The sequence below is a fragment of the Stenella coeruleoalba genome (assembly GCF_951394435.1).
Source record: "Stenella coeruleoalba genome assembly, chromosome: 16".
Classification (NCBI taxonomy): Eukaryota; Metazoa; Chordata; class Mammalia; order Artiodactyla; family Delphinidae; genus Stenella; species Stenella coeruleoalba.
Genome location: NC_137162.1, coordinates 64,064,334 through 64,076,921, shown reverse-complemented (window position 1 = coordinate 64,076,921; position 12,588 = coordinate 64,064,334). Strand labels below are relative to the sequence as shown.

Here is a 12,588-nt window from a genome sequence, read left to right as displayed (position 1 = left end):
TTGGAAAATATTTAAGTGATACATTGGCTTCATTCTTCACATTTATAATTTTTCCTATATTATCTTACGATACTCTGCACTGTTCAATCCTTTTATACAACAATCAGCCCTATTTTTTTTTTAATATCTACATGGAATTCTGTTATTGATTTGCTGTAATGTGTTGGGTCTTCGCTTCTGTGCGAGGGCTTTCTCCAGTTGCGGCAAGCGGAGGCCACTCTTCATCGCGGTGTGCGGGCCTCTCACTATCGTGGCCTCTCTTGCTGCGGAGCACAGGCTCCAGATGCGCAGGCTCACAGGCCCAGTTGTGGCTCACGGGCCCAGTTGCTCCGCGGCATGTGGGATCCTCCCAGACCACGGGCTCGAACCCGTGTCCCCTGCATTAGCAGGCAGACTCTCAACCACTGCACCACCAGGGAAGCCCCATCAGCCCTATTTTTAAAACAAAAAAAAGCCATTCATTTTTTCATAATATTCATAATATTTATTTATAATGCTTTTTATTTCTGTAAGGTTGGTAGTTACATCCATTTCTGATTCTAGTAATTCGATTCTTCTTCCTCTTCCCCCTCCTCTCCCCCCTCCCCCTTCCCCTTCTCCTCCCCTTCTTCTTCATCTTCTTCCTCTTCTTCTTCTCCCTCTTTTTCTTCTTCTTCTTCTTCTTCTCAATCTAGCTTGCTTGGATTTCATTGGTTTGCTCTATTGCTTTTCTATTGTCTATTTCATTTATTTCCACTTTAGCCTTTACTTCCTTACTTCTCCTTGCTTTGGATTTATTTTGCTCTTCTTTTTCTAGTTTCTTAGGGTGAAAAGTTATTGAGTTGAAAGCAAAACTATGGAGACAAGGATCAGTGGTTGCCAGAGATTAGGGGAGAGGGAGGGATGAATAGGTGGAGCACAGAGGATTTTTAGGGCAGTGAAACTCTCCCATATGATACTACAATGGTGAATACATGACAATTACGTATTTGTCAAAATTCGTATAATGTACAACACTGAGAGCAAACTCTAATGTAAACTATGGACTTCAGGGGATAAAGATGTATCAGTGTAGGTTCATCTGCTATAACAAATGGACCACTCTGGTGTGGGTTGTTGATAGTGGGGGATGCTGGGTGTATGTGGGAGCAGGGGCTATATGGGAAATCTCTGTACCTTCTGCTCCTTTTGCTGTGAAATGAAAACTGCTCTAAAAAATAAGACTATTAAAAAAATCAAAAGTAATTTTTAAAACAAACCAATAAGCAAAAAACCTCACAACCTAAGGGCCAATGTCTCTACCCTAGGTCTGCAGTCTTGCCCTGCAAGATCCCTCTGTGATGACCCAGAATGTGATGGGTAACAGGACATTCAAACCTGCTACTGCCACTATCTCTAATACTTTCCCCCAGTGAATGCTGATCCAGTTATTGTTATTATATAATGTATGCTACCAGATTATTCACATAATTTCTCCCATCTTGATTAATTGCTTAAAAATGTTCTTTTTACTTTCTAAATTGAGGGAGAGGTAGGAGTTTCTTCTAATTAAATTGCCTTATGATCAAAGAATGCTGTTTGTATGTTATTGAGTTTGTTAAGATTTGCTTCACGGTCTAATATGTAGTCATTACGCACTTGAAAAGAATGTGTGTTCTCTACCAGTTGAATGCAGAAATCTATATACTTTCATTAAATCAAGCCTATTAACTGTACAGTTAAAATCTATACCCATACAAAATTTTTATTCATTTGACCTATGGATAAAATCATCTATTATGACTATATATTTGTTAAGTTTCCCCAAGAGTTTTGTTAATTTTTACTTCATATATTTTGGGAATATGTTAAATGTATACAATGAATTATTGTATCTTTCAGGTTAATTGCTCCCTTTACCCTTGTCTAATATACTTTTACTTCCAACAAAATGTTTTGCCTTAAAGTTTAATTGGATAGATATTAATATAACTATGCCAGCTTCCCTCCTACTTAAAAAAAGGTTGATTTGAGATCTTATTCTTTAAATATAGGCTTTTGCAGCTATAGATTTCTTTGCAAGCACTGATTTAGCCTCATCCCGTAAGTTTTGGTAATATTGTGTTTTTGTTTTCACTCATCTTTGCATATTTCCTAATTTTCCTTCTGATTTCTTCTTTATCTATTGGTTATTTAGGAGTGTGCTTTTTAATATCCATATATTTGTGAATGTCCTGAATTTTCTTCTACTATTGATTCCTATTTTCATTCCATTGTGTTTGGAGAACATGCTTCATATGACTTTAACCCTGTTAAATTGATTATTTTATGGCTTCAAATGTCTTTTATTGAAAACATTTCCAATGTCCATTATTAAGTTTTAAACTTTTCAGTACAGAGGCCTTAATTTTCTTAGTTAATTCCTAGATACTTTATATTTTTCATTGAGAGGTACTTATTTTATTATGTGTTTCTTTATTATGGGTTTTGAGAGGTGCCATTAATTTTGTTCATTAATCATATAGCTGGAAAATTAGCTTAACTGTCAAGTTTGTTGGAAATGTAAGTTTATAAACCTGCTGCCATTAAAAGTGGATGACCCCTAAAGGCTACTGACCTTTTAAAAAGTCAAAGATAGTTTTGGGAAGAGGGAATTTTGGAGTCTCATTGGCCATCGAAGGGACTAGGAAGGCCTCTCCAGGGAGAGTTGTGGGGATGATTCTGTAGTACTGAGCTATACTTGCAGGAAACTCCTAGTTTTTACAACATTTCCATGGAAATCAAAGCAACACTGAGCCAGATATTTGGGTTGAAAGCAGACAAAGGCAAGAGCATGTACAAGATGCAAGAAGATCCTTTTTCTCTACTGTCCGATATATATTAGTACTTTGATCAGAGACATCCAAAGTGTACCATACTGGAGGGGTTCTGGAATTCCAGGCTGTCTCTCAGACTGTAGGCTGCAAAGCTCCAGTTTGTCATACTGAAGCAGGTTTGCCCAGGAGATAAACCTACAGCTGGATCAGCAAAGATGCTAAGAGAGGAACTCTATTCTAACTGGGCCTTGTCGGTGAGAGATACTAATACAGAGAGTGGAAAGAAGAGCTGGCTATCTCATCCTCATCAGGAAAACTGTACAGTTCCATGATTTGTGCTATGTCATAGGCATCAGAGTACAAAGCAGGAACTGAGGCCACTAGCCTCTCCAATTGAGGATCTTGCATTTGGACATCACTTGTAGCAATCTCAGTGATGATAGTCCCCTGCCCAATGGAAAGGGTCTAAGGGCTGAGGTAAGTGGGAGCTATAAGAATCTGAAACTGCAGGGAGAAAAGAATGAGGACTGGTTGATGCTGTGGGCACATTCTTGGCTGGAAGGACCGACTGCTGCTCTTGTCGCTGTTGCTGCTTCCTCTTTTTGAACCGCCAATTCCTGAACCAAATCTTTACTGTTCATTCTGGTAGGCTGAGTTTTAAAGCAAGTTCTCTCTGGAGGTTTTTATCTGGAAACATGTTACAGCTAAACAGAACCTTCAACTCTTCATGCTGTGTGTGTGTGAATGAGGTGCAATCGTGAGGCTTCTTCCATTTTGTGGGACCAGATGGTATCTGTGAATCAACCTCGAAGTTCATGCTGGAATCATCCATGTAGACAAAAGGGTCTGGTTGGGGATTCTCTTGGACTATTTTGTTCATCAGGGGTGCTGACATATGGCAAGGAAGGTCTGTCATGAATTCCTTTGGAGTGCCCATTTTCAAGCCCTCTTGATGTGTCTCTCTGGAAATGCAGTTCCTTTCCAGCCATTCATTTTTAAACGCAATCCCACATTTAGCCAGCAGAGGGTATCATCTGATTCTGAAAGGCCACAGTATTGAGTCCAATGACATTTCTTTCTATACTTGAACTAGGAACTGGGGCACACCATTTCAACTTTCCCTATTAAATGTGTTTAGAAATATCCCATTTTATTTGCCCATACAAATTTGACTTATAGAGCCCATATTAGTGTTTAATATTTCTCATCTGTGACAAAGTCTACCATTATTTCTTCCTCTATCAACTCAATCACATGCATCAGAATTGGGTTCAATCATCACAATGACTTTGCACAACCCTAGATCTTCTGGGACAAAAAAGCAAACAACAAAAACTCTACATAAAGATTCTAAGCCCCATCAGAAAATCCAAAAACAAATTCCAAAAAATAAAACTGCCCTATTAAACAAAATAATTAATTTATCTTCAAAGTTTATATATGATATTTGTAAGCTGTTTAATATTTTCTAATTGCCCTGTTTAATATTGGCTGTCGATTATATATTAGGAGCTATAAGGTAATATTAGAAGACATGTTTCCTGTTATCACTGCATTATTTCTCATGAGCATGAAATGTTATGACTAACAAAGTCCTCATACAAGCTGCAAATTCTTTATTTTACAACTTAACACCCACTTCAGTTTGGAAAAGCATGAACATTGATTTGCCTGATTTACTCTAAAAATAAAGATCTTACTATCTAATTAGCTAACATCATTAACTACCACAAATTTATCTTGACCAAAGATAAAAATTTTCCACACTTCTCGAAAGCTATTATCACAAACATCAAGTCTACTCTTAACTATGGCAAAAATAAAACAGATCTAAAGGCTCAGAGTGATCTCTCTTCTCATGTTCCTAGGCTTGCCACTAATGACATATCCTTTATACGAAAGTATTAAATTTTCCAAAGAGAAAAGAAATAATCATTCTCTTCCTCAGTTGTGATTCAAAATAGGAAATTATAGCTTCTTTAAAAGAGAATTCTATTCCTTATAATGAAAGCAAGTTTGGGGTTCTTCACTCTATAAAATTATTTTTAATACCTGAATATGGCAGTTTCTTTCCTCATATAGTAACTAATGGTAGCCATTAAAACTTATATTTTACATTTGGAAATAAAGTATAACATCTCAACTGTTATTGATTCTTTCATAAAATTTTGTAACTTCAATTTTCTAAACTGATGTATTCTCTATAATATAAAAGCAATACTTAAAATTATTTCTCAAATTAACTTATAAGCATCCAGGAGGAAACAGAAAAGTCTGTTTTGCAAGTAATTTGCTTATCCTTCTTACCTATCACCCACACATTTTAGAATATACAGATAACTAATATTTTTTTTCTGTTTTCAGTTAACCACTTAATTCCACTTTACTTTCCAACTCAGAGTTTGGTTCCCTGACACAGGCACTCCTGAACTGCGTCCCATTTAATGATTTTTGGTTTTCCCAGGTGCCTTAAGAACCTATATCTAAAGGCCTTATTAGACTCCATTCTATTTGTGGCTTAGAAAAACAAGGGGGAGCTAGAAATTCAGAATCCTGGAGCTCAGGAGAAAAATCAAGATATGGTAACTATGCATCCGTGTTACGCCTTAAACCATGAGAGTAGAAGAGCTCTCCCAAGGCTGAGTAGAGGGAGATAAGGCACCAAAGATAGTACTTTGCAAAACAAGTACCCACTAGGGGTAGGAAAAGAAGGGAAGTCGTGAAAAGAATAGGCAGAAAGGCAAGACAAACTTAGTTCAGATTCAAGCCCTACTTTACTTTGCTTGGCCTTGTCCACATTGACTCCCATTTACCCTGGTTTCTTCATGTGAAGTGAGACCTACAAAGCTGATATGAAGGGTAATTACTTATAAAATTACTCATAGGCTCTAATGGAGTGCTAATTATAGTATTAAATAATCCATTAGTCAATTATTGCTATTTTGTGGAAAGATAAGTTTCTCTTTGTGGAATTCTACTTTTCCAAATCCAGATGTCATTGAATTTTAGAAGACTGCTGTGAAAGATAACAGATTGCCCATCTGATTTAAAAGTTGGTGAAGAGTCATTAAGTTCACACATTATTATTTAGCAAATTAAATCCATTTCACCAAGGGAAGTTCTACCCCATCCATGATAATAATTTATAATTAGGTAACAAGGAATCATGGTCCTAAAATGGAGGAGCTTAAAAGCTGCTTCCAACAGATGAATGGATAAAGAAGATGTGGCACATATATACAATGGAATATTACTCAGCCATAAAAAGAAATGAAATTGAGTTATTTGTAGTGAGGTGGATGGACTTAGAGTCTCTCATACAGAGTAAAGTCAGTCAGAAAGAGAAAAACAAATACCGTATGCTAACACATATATATGGAATCTAAGAAAAAAATAAAGGGTCATGAAGAACCTAGGGGTAAGACGGGAATAAAGGCACAGACCTACTAGAGCATGGACTTGAGGATATGGGGAGGGGGAAGGGTAAGCTGTGACAAAGTTAGAGGGTGGCATGGACATATATACACTACCAAACGTAAAATAGATAGCTAGTGGGAAGTAACCGCATAGCACAGGGAGATCAGCTAGGTGGTTTGTGACCACCTAGAGGGGTGGGATAGGGAGGGTGGCAGGGAGGGAGACACAAGAGGGAAGAGATATGGGAACATATGTATAGCTGATTCACTTTGTTATAAAGCAGAAACTGACACACCATTGTAAAGCAATTATACTCCAATAAAGATGTTAAAAAAAAAAGCTGCTTCCAAAGTCACAACACATGCTTAATAAACACAAGACATACTAACACATATTAATAAATTGTGTATGTTATTTAGAGGATTGAGTATGGGATGGTTTAAGGACAGAATACAAAACTAAAAGCAAAATAATGACAATAAGAAAAAGAAAGGAAGGAAGGAAGGAAGGAAGGAAGGAAGGAAGGAAGGAAGGAAGGGAGGAAGGGTCGTCTGGTGTCTTGTTCCCACATAAGACTTATGGAGTTGTGCCAATCCGCTTCATTCCAGAGCAGAGAGCCAGTCAGTCACTGAGACTATATTAGAAAGAGAAGAAGGAAATGTTTCTCCCACTCTCTGTTTCCAAAGATAATAACAGAAAACTAGAGCATGATGGATTTCACTACCAAGTAGCCAGGTTTATTTTACTCTTGTCCCCACTGACCCTCTAAAAGTCAACTCTACTAATTTTGCATTATGGAACACAGGAAAAATATGTACAAACACAAAGAAAATCCATGTTTCAAAGCTTACAATATCCCTAAATTATCCAAAAAATAACTGCTACCGGGGGCTTCCCTGGTGGCGCAGTGGTTGAGAGTCCGCCTGCTGATGCAGGGGGCGCGGGTTCGTGCCCCGGTCCGGGAAGATCCCACGTGCCGCGGAGCGGCTGGGCCCGTGAGCCATGGCCGCTGAGCCTGCGCGTCCGGAGCCTGTGCTCCGCAGCGGGAGAGGCCACGGCAGTGAGAGGCCCGCGTACCGCAAAAAAAAAAAAAACTGCTACCGTCCCTAAACTTAAACTGTAATATCAGACCTTCAACTGTAGTGAAAAGAATGGTGCTTATCACAGAGTAAAGGAAAATAATTAAACTCAGTTGTTAACATAGTGAATCACATTTTTTTCTACTCTAAATAATGACCTTGTCCAATAGTCTGAGTAACCCACACACATGACCTGACTCATCTCAGCTTTTTTCCTTCTGGGTCTTGGATACAAAGAATTAGACTGACACAATCAATCATGCTCCTCTGTTTGTTCAATTCATGCAACGGGTCTGTGAAAATCCTGTTTTTTGGTTGTTGTTTTTTGTTGTTGTTTTTATCATATTCTGTATCCCTCAGTCTCAGTTCCATCTCCCTCCCTCCTTCCTATAGGCATCCAATCTGTAGTATTTCATGGGTACCTTTCCAATCAACTTTCCATAAGTTTTTTTACATATGATATATATACCTTTACAATGGTATATATCTTTACAATGGTATATGGCCTTATGTGTGTGTGGATTTTTAAATTTACACAAACAGTATTGTACTTCCCATCTCTTCCTACTTCTCAATCTTTCTCTCTCTCTCACTTTCTCATCTCAACATTACATTTTCACAGTCTATTGATGTCAAACTATAACCACAGGTTAGCTCACTCAATACATAAACCCAGCTCCCCCTTGCCTTTCACTGCTATGGAAGCAAGACATTAGATTTTCCAGCCTTCTTTGCAACTCAGAATGGCATATGACAGAATTCTGGCCAATGAGATATCAGCAGATGTTTGCTGAGAGGGTTTCTGGCAAAGCTTTTGCTTTCCCTATAAAAAGGATGTCAGACAATGTTGCCATAGCCCTTCACCCTTCCTTCTATTATCTGTGGTATGATGCCTGGACATAAAGCAGTCTTACTGCAAACCTGAGGAAGAAAGATGACAGAGCAGAAGTATAGAAAGAGCTTAGGTCTTTGATGTTATCAGTTCTGAACTTCTCACCTACAGATTTCTTATTATTTGAGAAAAATGAGTTCTCAATTAATGTGACTGATTTAGTTTGTTCTTTTATTTTGCATTTGTAGCATTTTATCAGATGCATTTATAATGTATTTTATCTGCCCATATCCCTATTCAAGTATGTTTAGGTAGTATTCAACCCTTTACTATAGGAAACAATGCTATAATAAACATTGTCGTACATGTATTTTTGTGTACCTATGCAAGAGTTCCTCTAATATATATATATTCTGCTGTGGGCTGAATTGTGTCCTACTCAAAATTCATGTTTGTAGTACCAACCCTCCGTACCTCAGAATTTGGCTTTATTGGAAACAAGGTCTTTAAGGATGTGATTAAGTTAAAATGAGGCCATTATGGTGGACCTTAATTCACTATAAATGGTATCCTTATAAGAAAGGGGGTAAGGACACCAACACACACAGAGGGATGACCATGTGAGGTCATGCAAGCCAAGGAGAGAAGGCTCAGGAAAAAAACAAACCTACTGACACCTTGATCTTAGACTTCTAGCCTTCAAACTATGAGAAAATAAATTTCTGTTGTTTAAGCCACCCAGCATGTGGTATTTTGTTATGGCAGCACTAGAAACTAATACAATTCAGAAGTAGAATTTCTGGGTCAGAATGTATGCGAGTATTCAATTTCAACAAATACTACCAAATTCGTCTCCAAAATATTACCAGCAGACCACATGGACTCACATATCCCCATCTCCTCACCAGCACAAGATACTGCATGACATTTCAACTTCTGCCACCATGGGAGGTACAAAGTTGATCTCATTGTTGTTTTAATTTTCATTTCTGATTACCAATGTAATTGGTGATCTGTTTTAGGTTAACTAGCTTAAAACACTCCTTTCTGTGGACTGCTTACCTGTATTTTTTTTTACCAATTTTTCTCCTAGGTTGCCTGTTTTTTCTTAATAATTTCCAAAAATTCTCTGTATGTTTTATATATAATCCTTTGTCAATTATATTCTTCAAAAATATCCTCTCCCTGCTTACTATGTCTCTCTTTGTATTCTTTTTTTTTTTTCTTTTGGCCATGCTGCGCAGCATGCGGGATCTTAGTTCCCTGGTCAGGGATCAAACCTGTGTCCCCTGCAGTGGAAGTCCAGAGTCTTAACCACTGGACCACCAGGGAAGTCCCTCTCTTTATATTCTTAAACATTCCACCATCTGTATATAAAAGTTCTATTTTCTTCACGTCCTTATAGATACTAGGTTATTGCCAGACATTAATTTTTGCCAATCTAATAGGTATGATAAACTATCTCATCATTGATTTAATTTGTATTTACCTGATAACTAGTGAAACAAGTTAAATGTCTTTTCACTTATGTATTGGTCATTCCAATTTTCTCATCTATGAATTACTTTTTCACTTATCATGGACCCATTTCCCTGTTAAGATTGTTCTTTTCCTCATTAATTTTTTAGGAGTTCTTAGATCATTTTCATTGAATGAGTCTATGAGCCAGCTATTTCCACAATAAGGCTACATAAGAAACCATCCTAAAACTCAGTGGGATAAAACATTTATTCTCTCTTGTACATTTTCAGGTTGGCTGGGGGTCAGCTAATGCAGGATGGGCCTGGCTGGGCTTACTCCAAGCTGTAGTTTTGGAATCCAGATCTATTCCACATGTTTCTCATCCTCCTTGGACATGCCGGCTACCAGAACCATGTTTTTCCCATGGCAACAACAAAAATACAAGGACAATGGGAAACACAATGCCTCTTAAGATATAAGCTTCAAACTAGTACTCTGCCTCTTCTGCCCACATTTCAATGGGCAAAGCAAGTCACACAACCAAGTTTAACACTAATGGTGCAGGGAAATATACTCTGCCTCTAGTGGGAAGAACTGCAATATCATATGGCAAAGGGCCTGGATACAGGGAAGGAAAAGAATGGGGAAAAATAATGCAATCCATTTTATATGAATGATTTATAAATATATCCTCTCAGTTGGTAGCTTTCATTTATCTTCTTTTATGTTACTTTTTTCCACAAAGAAGGGTTTTATATTAATATAATTAAATATTTCAGTCTTTTACTTCATTGCTTATGTTTTGGCGGTCTTAGTTAAGAAATTATTTCCTACCCTAAGACCATAATAAACATGCTCCTATATTTCTCCCTAGAAGAATGCAATCAAGAGGATCAACAATCAATATGTTTTAACTTAGCATGTGTATAAATGCAAGATTATATGATATAAACTAAGGCAGCAAAGTTAAACAAGTAATCAAAATTTTTAAAATTACCAAGGATGACTAATTATTACTGGTGAAATTTTGAGCTTGGTCTTTTAAAAATATTAATGGATACAGACTGAAAAAGATGAAGAATATGCAAGAATTGTAAAGAATCACAAAACTTGATATTCTTCCGTTAACATATATTTATTGATCTAAGCTATATTTTTAAAACTGCTGAGCACAAGACCACAGGAAAATATATATAGTCTTCTCAGGTCATAACATCTTGGAAAAAGAAAAAAGAAACTTTTACAGAACTTAGCTATTATAAAACAATATGTTATGATGTCATATTTGTAAAATATATGTATATATGTGCTAATAGTAGGAACTACTTCAATAGTTTGGGGTAAAAAGGAGGTCCCATCTATTAATTTTTCAAATTAAAACCACTTCCCAATTGCCAGACTGGCAGGGAGCCCAGTATCTCTCTTATTCCTCAAATTGTTCAAGAACTCTGGGGGCCTCTTGATCCACATACCTCAGAGAGAGAAAACCAGAGAATTTTATTAGAATACAAGTGGGCCCTGTTGAAGGCTGCTGCTGTTCTGCTCCTGGCACACAGTTTACTCATGAAAACTGATCCCCTGCAGTTCCATGTGACCCTTCCACCTGCTGTGCTCTTGCCTTTGCTGCTGCAAGTACATGGTCACAGGGATTCTTCAAGAGAGAAGCAGCCTGCTCCCTTAGAGGTACAGCATGGCAGCCACGCCTAGAGCTTTTAAGTTCACCAAGCACCAAGCGGATGCGTCGGCAGGGCCTTCTGCCTCCAGTTACACAAGTGCCCAGACAGCCTCTCCCATTGGGCAATGCAGGCTACAACAAGGAGTCCTAGCCTAAAGTCTTTGATGTTTTTTCTTACTAGGTCTTTTTTTAACAGGGACCAGTTCAATGCACAAAAAACTTTCTAATAATAAATGCAGGGAAGGAGTCCAGGTCTTCAATCTTTTCCTCTCTGAAGGTTCCCAGACTCTACAAACTTCTTCCAGTCCTCCCAGTGTTGACCAGCCCTGAAGGTGAAGAAAGACTGTGAAGGGCAACCTTTACAAAACCAGAAAAAGACCCTGCTACATCAGTACCTGAGACACAAAAGGATAAAGACCTCATTAATGGTTTCAAACACTGGTGGGGGGGCGGATTTCTCTTACCTTATAGTTGCCAGATAAAATACAGAATGACCAGTTAACTTTGCATTTCAGATAAACAATGAATAATTTTCTGGCATATGTCCTATGCCAGAAACATACTTATACTAAAAAATTATTAATTTGTTTACCTAAAATTCAAACTTGTGTGTCTTGTATATTTATTTGCTAAATCTGGCCACTCTACCTTATCTTACTTCATGAATGGAACAAACTGGGAGGAGGGGGACCTAGAACTCCCTCGTGCCTAAATTTAAAGCAGCCACAGAGCCAGACCCTCACGTCCATGTATCTTGACATCCTATCAGAGACCTGAGCCTGAGAGAGTCAAACAAAAAGTCAGCTCTCACCCTGCTACTGCACAGCAGCTGCTTTTTAGATAGCCAGCGATATTTCCTGGCCACCTCCCAGCAATATATTTCTAACTACACTCACTTGGAAGATTTTAGTTCCCAGAAACGCAACACAGGATAAAATAGAACAAGGGAAGAATGACATATTGTGCCCTGGGATATTAGAGCCCCAACAGTAGGAGCAGAAACACAAAAAAACACTGGCAGAGGCTATTCTAGAGATTAGGTTTTATGCATCTCTTTTAGAAAAGTGAATCTGAATTGCTTCAAATTATCTAAGATTAAATTCACCTCGGAGTAGAGGATCAAACAATAGGAATAGGAGAATAGTTGCCCCAAATGAATATATAGCTCCTGTAGCCCAGAAATTCAGCAAGATACTTGCCCTCCACTTTAAGAGTTGAGAGGGAAATTCTGTGGTTCCAAAATTGATAGTGACAGAGCTCAAAAGGGATATAGATATGTATATATCTCACTTATGACAAACACCAGGACTGAATAAATCTCTTGTCTTTCAAAATAAGTAAACAGAAAAA

The 12,588-nt window shown here is 37.8% G+C and overlaps 1 protein-coding gene and 1 pseudogene across 11 annotated transcripts in view; both read right to left on the bottom strand.

Annotated features, from left to right (window-relative positions):
* Positions 1-12,588, bottom strand: part of CTNNA3 (catenin alpha 3) — a 1,677,393-nt gene that overhangs the window by 1,588,888 nt on the left and 75,917 nt on the right. The gene's annotated exons all lie outside the window — the stretch shown is intronic.
* LOC307175145 (arginine-fifty homeobox-like) lies at positions 2,851-3,711 on the bottom strand (annotated as a pseudogene). Its single transcript has one exon. The product of its transcript is annotated as an arginine-fifty homeobox-like (transcript).